Raw genomic sequence first — 10,260 nt, forward strand, 5'->3', positions numbered from 1 at the left:
AAATTAAACTACTGGAAACGAAGTCTACTGTCCGTCAGCGGAAGAGAAATCCTGTTCAAAGCAATTGGTACTGGTATCTCGATATACTCGCTAAGTTGTTTTAAGCTTCCTGAGACATTAATTGATGAACTACATAGGTTGATGATGAAATTTTGGTAGGACAGAAACATAATGAAAGGAAAATGCATTAGATTAGGTTGGATACGGCAAGTAGAGATAAATAGGAAGGTGGTTTGGGATTCAAAGACCTAAAAACTTTCAATCTAGCGATGTTGGCAAAACAGGTGTGGAGATTATTAACTGATGAGCGGATAATTTATACGCTTTTTGGCATTGTTTTTAGTATGTTTTTAGTATGTTTTAGTTAGTTTTTATTATTTTTTTATTAGTTTTTATTTAAAATTCACTTTTCTGGACTTTACTATGAGTTTGTGATTTTTTTGTGATTTCAGTTATTTTCTGGCTGAAATTGAGGGACCTGAGCAAAAATCTGATTCAGAGGCTGAAAAAGGACTGCAGATGTTGTTGGATTCTGACCTCCCTGCATTCTAAGTGGATTTTCTGCCGATACAGAAGTCCAATTGGTGGACTCTCAATTGCGTTGAAAAGTAGACATCCTGGGCTTTCCAGCAATATATAATAGTTCATACTTTGCCTGAGATTTCATGGCCCAAACCGGCGTTCCAAATTAGCTCAAGAATTCCCGGCGTTTAACGCCGGAACTGGCACAGAAGTGGGAGTTAAATGCCCAAACTGGCACAAATGCTGGCGTTTAACTCCAAGAAAAGTCTCTACACATGGAAGCTTCAATGCTCAGCCCAAGCACACACCAAGTGGGCCCGGAAGTGGATTTTTATGTCATTTACTCATTTCTGTAAACCCTAAGCTACTAGTTCTCTATAAATAAGACCTTTTGCTATTGTATTTTCATCTTGGTTCTTCTGGTTCCCTCTCTGGGGCCGAAGCCAATGATCACCATTATCACTTATGTATTTTCAACGGTGGAGTTTCTACACACCATAGATTAAGGGGTGGAGCTCTGCTGTACCTCGAGTATCAATGCAATTACTACTATTTTCCATTCAATTCAGCTTATTTTTGTTCTAAGATATTCATTCGCACCCAAGAACATGATGAATGTGATGATTATGTGACGCTCATCATCATTCTCACTTATGAACGCGTGCCTGAGAACCACCACCGTTCTACATGCAAACAAGGCTTGAATGTGTATCTCTTGGATTCCTTAATCAGAATCTTCGTGGTATAAGCTAGAATCCATTGGCGGCCATTCTTGAGAATCCGGAAGGTCTAAACCTTGTCTGTGGTATTCTGAGTAGGATTCAGGGATTGAATAACTGTGACGAGCTTCAAACTTGCGATTGTGGGGTGTTAGTGACAGACACAAAAGAATCACTGGATTCTATTCCGACATGATCGAGAACCGACAGATGAATAGCCGTGCTGTGATAGAGCGCGTTGAACATTTTTTTCAATTGCATGCTTTAAAAATTTTTCTTGCATTTTTTTCGAAAAATTCATGCATTCATAGTGTTCTTCATGATCTTCAAGTTGTTCTTGGTAAGTCCTCTTGTTTGATCTTGATGTTTTCTTGTTTGGTGTATTTTCTTGTTTTTCATATGCATTTTTTGTTTGTTAGAGTCCATGTATTAAAGATTTCTAAGTTTGGTGTCTTCCATGTTTTCTTTGCATCAAAAATTTTTTCAAAAATATGTTCTTGATGTTCATCATGATCTTCAAAGTGTTCTTGGTGTTCATCTTGACATTCATAGTGTTCTTGCATGCATTAAGTGTTTTGATCCAAAATTTTCATGTTTTGGGTCATGTTTGTGTTTTTCTCTCTCATAATTAAAAATTCAAAAAATCAAAAAAAATATCTTTTCCTTATTTTTCTCATAATTTTCGAAAATTTGAGTTGACTTAGTCAAAAATTTTTAAAATTAGTTATTTCTTACAAGTCAAGTTAAATTTTCAAAATTTAAAAATCTTATCTTTTCAAAATCTTTTTCAAAAATCATATCTTCTCCAATTTTTCCTCTTTTTCGAAAATTTCAAAAATCTTTTTCAAAATATTTTCAAAATCCTTTTCTTATCTTTATATCAAATTTTCGAAAATTAGCTAACAATTAATGTGATTGATTCAAAAATTTGAAGTTTGTTACTTTCTTGTTAAGAAAGAATCAATCTTTAAATTCTAGAATCATATCTTGTAGTTACTTGTTAGTTAAGTAATTAATTTTAATTTTAAAAATTAAATCTTTTTCAACCATATCTTTTTATCTTATCTTTTTATTATATCTTTTTCAAAATTTTATCTTTTCAAAAAAAAAATTTGATTTCAAAATATCTTATCTAACAACTTATCTTCTTATCTTTTTCAAATTTGACTTTAATATCTTTTTCAACTAACTATTTGACTTTTTGTTTGTTTCTTATCTTTTTCAAAACCACCTAACTACTTTTCCCTCTCTAATTTTTGAAAATACCTCCCTCTTTTTCAAAAATTCTTTTTAATTAACTAATTGTTTCAAATTTTAATTTTAATTTTAATTCATCTTTAATTTTCGAAATTACTAACTCCTTTTCAAAAATATTTTCGAAAATCCCTCTCTCATCTTCTTCTATTTATTTATTTATTTACTAACACTTCTCTTAATCTCTTATCACCTCCCCTATCCTTACTCTTTATACAGACTATTCATCCCTCTCCTTCCATTATCCCCTTTCTTCTTCTACTAATAATAAGGATCCTCTTTACTGTGACATAGAGAATTCCTCTTCCTTTTCTTTTCCTCTTCTCCTTCATATGAGCAGGAACAAGGAAAAAGGCACTCTTGTTGAAGCTGATCCTGAACCTGAAAAGACTCTGAAGAGGAAGTCAAGAGAAACTAAAAATCAACAATTCAGAGAAACCTCAAAAAAAAAAGGGAAGACAAAAAAGCTTCCACCTCCAAGTCATGGGAGATGGAGATATTCATCTCAAGGGTCCATAACTCAGTAGAAGAGCATTTGACTGCACATCAAGAGAGCATGAGAAATTCCCTCATCAAGAAATCCCTGAGATACCTCAGGGGATACATGTTCCTCCACATAATTATTGGAAGCAACTAAGGGTAGGAACACCGAAATTACTAGGAATCATTCAACAGAAGCAAGGAAGAGACATAGAGGAGCTCAAAGAGCACCATTGGTTCTTCAAGAAAGCGCCACCCTCACTAAGGTGGACTCATTCCTTGTTCTTATTTCTCTGTTTTTTGATTTTTTATGCTTCATGTTTATTTATGTTTTGTGTCTCTACTTCATGATCATTAGTGTTTAGTAACTATGTCTTAAAGTTATGAATAATTCCATTAATCCTTCACCTTTCTTAAATGAAAAATGTTTTTAATTCAAAAGAACAAGAAGTACATGAATTTCGAATTTATCCTTGAATTTAGTTTAATTATATTGATGTGGTGACAATACTTTTTGTTTTCTGAATGAATGCTTAAACAGTGCATATTTTTGATCTTGTTGTTTATGAATGTTAAAACTGTTGGCTCTTGAAAGAATGATGAACAAAGAGAAATGTTATTGATAATCTGAAAAATCATAAAATTGATTCTTGAAGCAAGAAAAAGCAGTGAAAAAAAAAGAAAAGCTTGCAAAAAAATGGCGAAAAAAATAGAAAGAAAAAGAAAAAGCAAGCAGAAAAAGCCAATAGCCCTTAAAACCAAAAGGCAAGGGTAAAAAGGATCCAAGGCTTTGAGCATCAATGGATAGGAGGGCCCAAGAAAATCAAATTCAGGCCTAAGCGGCTAAATCAAGCTGTCCCTAACCATGTGCTTGTGTCATGAAGGCCCAAGTGAAAAGCTTGAGACTGAGTGGTTAAAGTCGTGATCCAAAGCAAAAAGAGTGTGCTTAAGAGCTCTGGACACCTCTAATTGGGGACTCTAGCAAAGCTGAGTCACAATCTGAAAAGGTTCACCAGTCATGTGTCTGTGGCATTTATATATCCGGTGGTAATACTGGAAAACAAAATTCTTAGCGCCACGGCCAAGACTCATAAGTAGCTGTGTTCAAGAATCAACATACTTAAATAGGAAAGTCAATAACACTATCCGAAATTCTAAATTCCTAGAGAAGCCAATCATTCTAAACTTCAAAGGAAAAAAATGAGATGCCAAAACTGTTCAGAAGCAAAAAGCTACAAGTCCCGCTCATCTAATTATAATTAATATTCATTGATATTCTGAAATTTATAGTATATTCTCTTCTTTTTATCCTAATTGATTTTCAGTTGCTTGGGGACAAGCAACAATTTAAGTTTGGTGTTGTGATGAGCGGATAATTTATACGCTTTTTGGCATTGTTTTTAGGTAGTTTTTAGTAAGTTCAAGCTACTTTTAGGGATGTTTTCATTAGTTTTTATGTTAAATTCACATTTCTGGACTTTACTATGAGTTTGTGTGTTTTTCTGTGATTTCAGGTAATTTCTGGCTGAAATTGAGGGACTTGAGCAAAACTCTGATAGGAGGCTGACAAAGGATTGCTGATGCTGTTAGAATCTGACCTCCCTGCACTAAAAATGGATTTTCTGGAGTTACAGAACTCCAAATGGCGCGCTCTCAACGGCGTTGGAAAGTAGACATCTAGAGCTTTCCAGCATTATATAATAGTTCATACTTTATTCGGGAATTGACGACATAAAGTGGCGCTCAACGCCAAGTACATGCTGCTGTCTGGAGTCAAACGCCAGAAACACGTCACAACCCCGAGTTGAACGCCCAAAACACGTTATAACTTGGCGTTCAACTCCAAGAGAAGTCTCAGCTCGTGGATAGATCAAGCTCAGCCTAAACATACACCAAGTGGGCCCCGGAAGTGAATTTATGCATCAAATACTTACTCATGTAAACCCTAGTAGCTAGTCTAGTATAAATAGGATAATTTACTATTGTATTAGACATCTTGGTCTCAGTTTTGTTTTATTCTTCATCTTAGGAGGCTATTGATCACGTTTTAGGGGGCTGGCCATTCGGCCATGCCTGAACCTTTCACTTATGTATTTTCAATGGTGGAGTTTCTACACACCATAGATTAAGGGTGTGGAGCTCTGCTGTACCTCAAGCTTCAATACAATTACTATTATCTTCTATTCAATTCTCTTTTATTCTTATTCCAAGATATACGTTGCACTTCAACTTGATGAATGTGATGATCCTTGACACTCATCATCATTCTCACCTATGAACGCGCGTGACTGACAACCACTTCCGTTCTACCTTAGGCCGGGTGCATATCTCTTAGATTCCCCAATAGAATCTTCGTGGTATAAGCTAGATAGATGGCAGCATTCATGGGAATCCGGAAAGCCTAACCTTGTCTATGGTATTCCGAGTAGGATTCTGGGAATCTGGAAAGTCTAACCTTGTCTGTGGTATTCCGAGTAAGATTCCGGTATTGAATGACTGTGACGAGCTTCAAACTCCTGAAGGCTGGGCATCAGTGACAGACGCAAAAGAATCAAAGGATTCTATTCCAACCTGATTGAGAACCGACAGATGATTAGCCGTGCTGTGACAGAGCATTTGGACCATTTTCACTGAGAGGATGGGATGTAGCCATCGGCAAGGGTGATGCCTCCAGACGATTAGCCGTGCAGTGACAGCGCATAGGACCATTTTCCCGAGAGGATTAAAAGTAGCCATTGATGACGGTGATGCCCTACATACAGCTTGCCATGGAAAAGAGTAAGAAGGATTGGATGAATGTAATAAGAAAGTAGAGATTCAAGAGGAGCACAGCATCTCCATACGCCTATCTGAAATTTCCACTATTGATTTCCATAAGTATTTCTATCCTATTTTATTTTTTGTTTATTATTAATTTTCGAACTCATCATAAACTATTTAATCTGCCTAACTGAGATTTACAAGGTGACCATAGCTTGCTTCATACCAACAATCTCTGTGGGATCGACCCTTACTCACGTAAGGTATTACTTGGATGACCCAGTACACTTGCTGGTTAAGTTGAACGGAGTTGTGAGCTTCTCTAACAGTGCCTGTAACTCTTTTGGTCCAACAACAACACTAAGCTGTTGGTGCCATTACCAGGGATTATTTAGATCCCAATTTATCATACCATGATCTCTTTGGGGTATTTTTGATTTCATACAAATACAAAGAGACCAATTTTGAGGATCACAATTTCGTCCACCACTAAAGCACTACTCTCTGTAGAGGACCTAACAGAAATCTTCAAACAAGAAGAAGACATGGCAGCCGAAAACAACAACAATGCCAACAATGCAAGGAAAGTGCTGGGTGACTTTACTGCACCTACTCCCGACTTCTATGGGAGAAGCATCTCTATCCCTGCCATTGGAGCAAACAACTTTGAGCTTAAGCCTCAATTAGTTTCTCTAATGCAACAGAATTGTAAGTTCCATGGACTTCCATTAGAAGATCCTCATCAGTTTTTAGCTGAATTCTTGCAAATCTGTGACACTGTCAAGACCAATGGGGTTGACCCTGAGGTCTACAGACTTATGCTATTCCCTTTTGCTGTAAGAGACAAAGCTAGGATATGGTTAGACTCACAACCTAAAGAAAGCCTGAACTCTTAGGAAAAGCTAGTCAATGCCTTCTTGGCAAAGTTCTTTCCACCTCAAAAATTGAGTAAGCTTAGAGTGGAAGTCCAAACCTTGAGACAGAAGGAAGGTGAATCCCTCTATGAAGCTTGGGAAAGATATAAACAATTGATCAGAAAGTGTCCTTCTGACATGCTTTCTGAATGGAGCATCATAGGTATCTTCTATGATGGTCTGTCTAAACTGTCCAAGATGTCATTGGACAGCTCTGCTGGAGGATCTCTTCATCTGAAGAAGACGCCTATAGAAGCTCAAGAACTCATTGAAATGGTTGCAAATAACCAATTCATGTACACTTCTGAAAGGAATCCTGTGAACAATGGGACGAATTAGAAGAAAGGAGTTCTTGAGATTGATACTCTGAATGCCATATTGGCTCAGAATAAAATATTGACTCAGCAAGTCAATGTGATTTCTCAAAGTCTGTCTGGAATGTAAGCTGCACCAGGCAGTACTAAGGACGCTTCATCTGAAGAAGAAGCTTATGATCCTGAGAACCCATCAATGGAAGAGGTGAATTACATGGGAGAACCCTATGGAAACACCTATAATCCTTCATGGAGAAATCATCTAAATCTCTCATGGAAGGATCAATAGAAACCTCAACAAGGTTTCAACAACAATAATGGTGGAAGAAACAGGTTTAGCAATGACAAGCCTTTTCCATCATCTTCTCAGCAACAGGCAGAGAATTCTAAGCAGAGCCACTCTGACTTAGCAACCATGGTCTCTAATCTAATCAAAACCACTCAAAGTTTCATAACTGAAACAAGGTCCTCCATTAGAAACTTGGAGGCATAAGTGGGTCAGCTGAGTAAGAAAGTTACTGAACTCCCTCCTAGTACTCTTCCAAGCAATACAGAAGATAATCCAAAAGGAGAGTGTAAGGTTTGAATTTGAAGGGTGAGGTTGGTGGGGAGTTATGAAGGATGGATGTGAGTGGTGAAGAGAAAAATGGAATTTGATAGGTGAAGGGTTTTTGGGGAAGAGGTGTTGAGGTGATTGGTGAATGGGGGAAGAAGAGAGAGAGTGATGGTAGGGTCCTGTGGGGTCCACAGATCCTGTGGTGTCAAGGAAAAGGCATCCTTGCACCAAATGGCATCAAAATCCACGTTTTGAGCCATTTCTGGCGTTAAACGCCGGGCTGATGCCCATTCCTGGCATTTAACGCCAGGTTCTTGCCCTTTACTGGCGTTTAACGCCAGTCTGGTGCCCCTTTCTGGCGTTAAACGCCCAGAATGGTGCCAGACTAGGCGTTAAACGCCCAACTGCTAGGCTGACTGGCGTTTAAACGCCAGCAGCATCTTCCTCCAGGGTGTGCTGTTTTTCTTCCTGTTTTTCATTTTGTTTTTGCTTTTTTCATTGTTTTTGTGACTTCTTATGATCATCAACCTACAAAAAAGATAAAATAACAAAAGAAAATAATTAATTATAAAACATTGGGTTGCCTCCCAACAAGCGCTTCTTTATTGTCATTAGCTTGACAGAGGACTCTCATGGAGCCTCAGAAATGTTCAGAACCGTGTTGGAACCACCCAACACCAAACTTAGAGTTTGAATGTGGGGGTTCAACACCAAACTTAGAGTTTGGTTGTGGCCTCCCAACACCAAACTTAGAGTTTGACTGTGGGGGCTCTGTTTGGCTCTGTTTTGAGAGAAGCTCTTCATGCTTCTCCTCCATGATGACAGAGGGATATCCTTGGGCCTTAAACACCAAGGATTCTTCATTCACTTGAATGATCAACTCTCCTCTATCAACATCAATCACAGCCTTTGCTGTGGCTAGGAAGGGTCTGCCAAGGATGATGGATTCATCCATGCATTTCCCAGTCTCTAGGACTATGAAGTCAGTAGGGATGTAATGGTCTTCAACCTTCACCAGAACATCCTCTACAAGTCCATAGGCTTGTTTTCTTGAGTTGTCTACCATCTCTAGTGAGATTTTTGCAGCTTGCACCTCAAAGATTCCTAATTTCTCCATTACAGAGAGGGGCATGAGGTTCACACTTGACCCTAAGTCACACAAGGCCTTCTTGAAGGTCATGGTGCCTATGGTACAAGGTATAGTAAACTTCCCAGGATCCTGCCTCTTTTGAGGCAAATGCTGCCTAGACAAGTTATCCAGTTCTTTGGTGAGCAAAGGGGGTTCATCCTCCCAAGTCTCATTTCCAAATAACTTGTCATTTAGCTTCATGATTGCTCCAAGGTATTTAGCAACTTGCTCCTCAGTGACATACTCATCCTCTTCAGAGGAAGAATACTCATCAGAGCTCATGAATGGCAGAAGTAAGTCCAATGGAATCTCTATGGTCTCATCTTGAGCCTCAGATTCCCATGGTTCCTCATTGAGGAACTCATTGGAGGTCAGTGGGCGTCCAGTGAGGCCTTCCTCAGTGGCGTTCACTGCCTCTCCTTCCTCCCAGAATTCGGCCATATTGATGGCCTTGCACTCTCCTTTTGGATTTTCTTCAGTATTGCTTGGGAGAGTGCTTGGAGGAAGTTCAGTAATTTTCTTGCTCAGCTGACCCACTTGTCCTTCCAAATTCCTAATGGAAGATCTAGTTTCAGTCATGAAACTTTGAGTGGTTTTGATTAGATCAGAGACCATGGTTGCCAAGTCAGAATTATTCTGCTTAGAACTCTCTGTCTGTTGCTGAGAAGATGATGGAAAAGGCTTGCTATTGCTAAACCTATTTCTTCCACCATTATTGTTATTGAAACCTTGTTGAGGTCTCTGTTGATCCTTCCATGAAAGATTTGGATGATTCCTCCATGAAGGATTGTAGGTGTTTCCATAGGGTTCTCCCATGTAATTCACCTCTTCCATTGAAGGGTTCTCAGGATCATAAGCTTCTTCCTCAGATGAAGCTTCCTTAGTACTGCTTGGTGCATTTTGCATTCCAGACAGACATTGAGAAATCATATTGACTTGTTGGGTCAATATTTTGTTCTGAGCCAATATGGCATTCAGAGTGTCAATCTCAAGAACTCCTTTCTTCTGACTAGTCCCATTGTTCACAGGATTTCTTTCAGAAGTGTACATGAATTGGTTATTTGCAACCATTTCAATCAGTTCTTGAGCTTCAGTAGGCGTCTTCTTCAGATGAAGAGATCCTCCAGAAGAGCTATCCAAAGACATCTTGGACAGTTCAGAGAGACCATCATAGAAAATACCTATGATGCTCCATTCAGAAAGCATATCAGTGGGACACTTTCTGATCAATTGTTTGTATCTTTCCCAAGCTTCATAGAGGGATTCTCCTTCCTTCTGTCTGAAGGTTTGGACTTCCACTCTAAGCTTACTCAATTTTTGAGGTGGAAAGAATTTTGCCAAGAAGGCATTGACTAGCTTTTCCCAAGAGTCTAGGCTTTCTTTAGGTTGAGAATCCAACCATGTTCTAGCTCTGTCTCTTACAGCAAAAGGGAATAGCATCAGTCTGTAGACCTCAGGGTCAACCCCATTAGTCTTGACTGTGTCACAGATTTGCAAGAACTCAGCTAAAAACTGATGAGGATCTTCCAATGGAAGTCCATGGAACTTGCAATTCTGTTGCATTAGAGAAACTAATTGAGGCTTAAGCTCAAAGTTGTTTGCTCCAATGGCA

General features: G+C 38.5%; 1 non-coding gene across 1 annotated transcript; it reads left to right on the forward strand.

Moving 5' to 3' along the window:
* The first annotated feature begins 9,848 nt into the window (after window positions 1-9,848).
* LOC112718994 (small nucleolar RNA R71) lies at window positions 9,849-9,956 on the forward strand. Its single transcript, XR_003161319.1, has one exon. It is a non-coding gene; the product is annotated as a small nucleolar RNA R71 (small nucleolar RNA).
* Window positions 9,957-10,260: the final 304 nt, after the last annotated feature.

The sequence above is a fragment of the Arachis hypogaea genome, chromosome 10, assembly GCF_003086295.3.
Source record: "Arachis hypogaea cultivar Tifrunner chromosome 10, arahy.Tifrunner.gnm2.J5K5, whole genome shotgun sequence".
Lineage (NCBI taxonomy): Eukaryota > Viridiplantae > Streptophyta > Magnoliopsida > Fabales > Fabaceae > Arachis > Arachis hypogaea.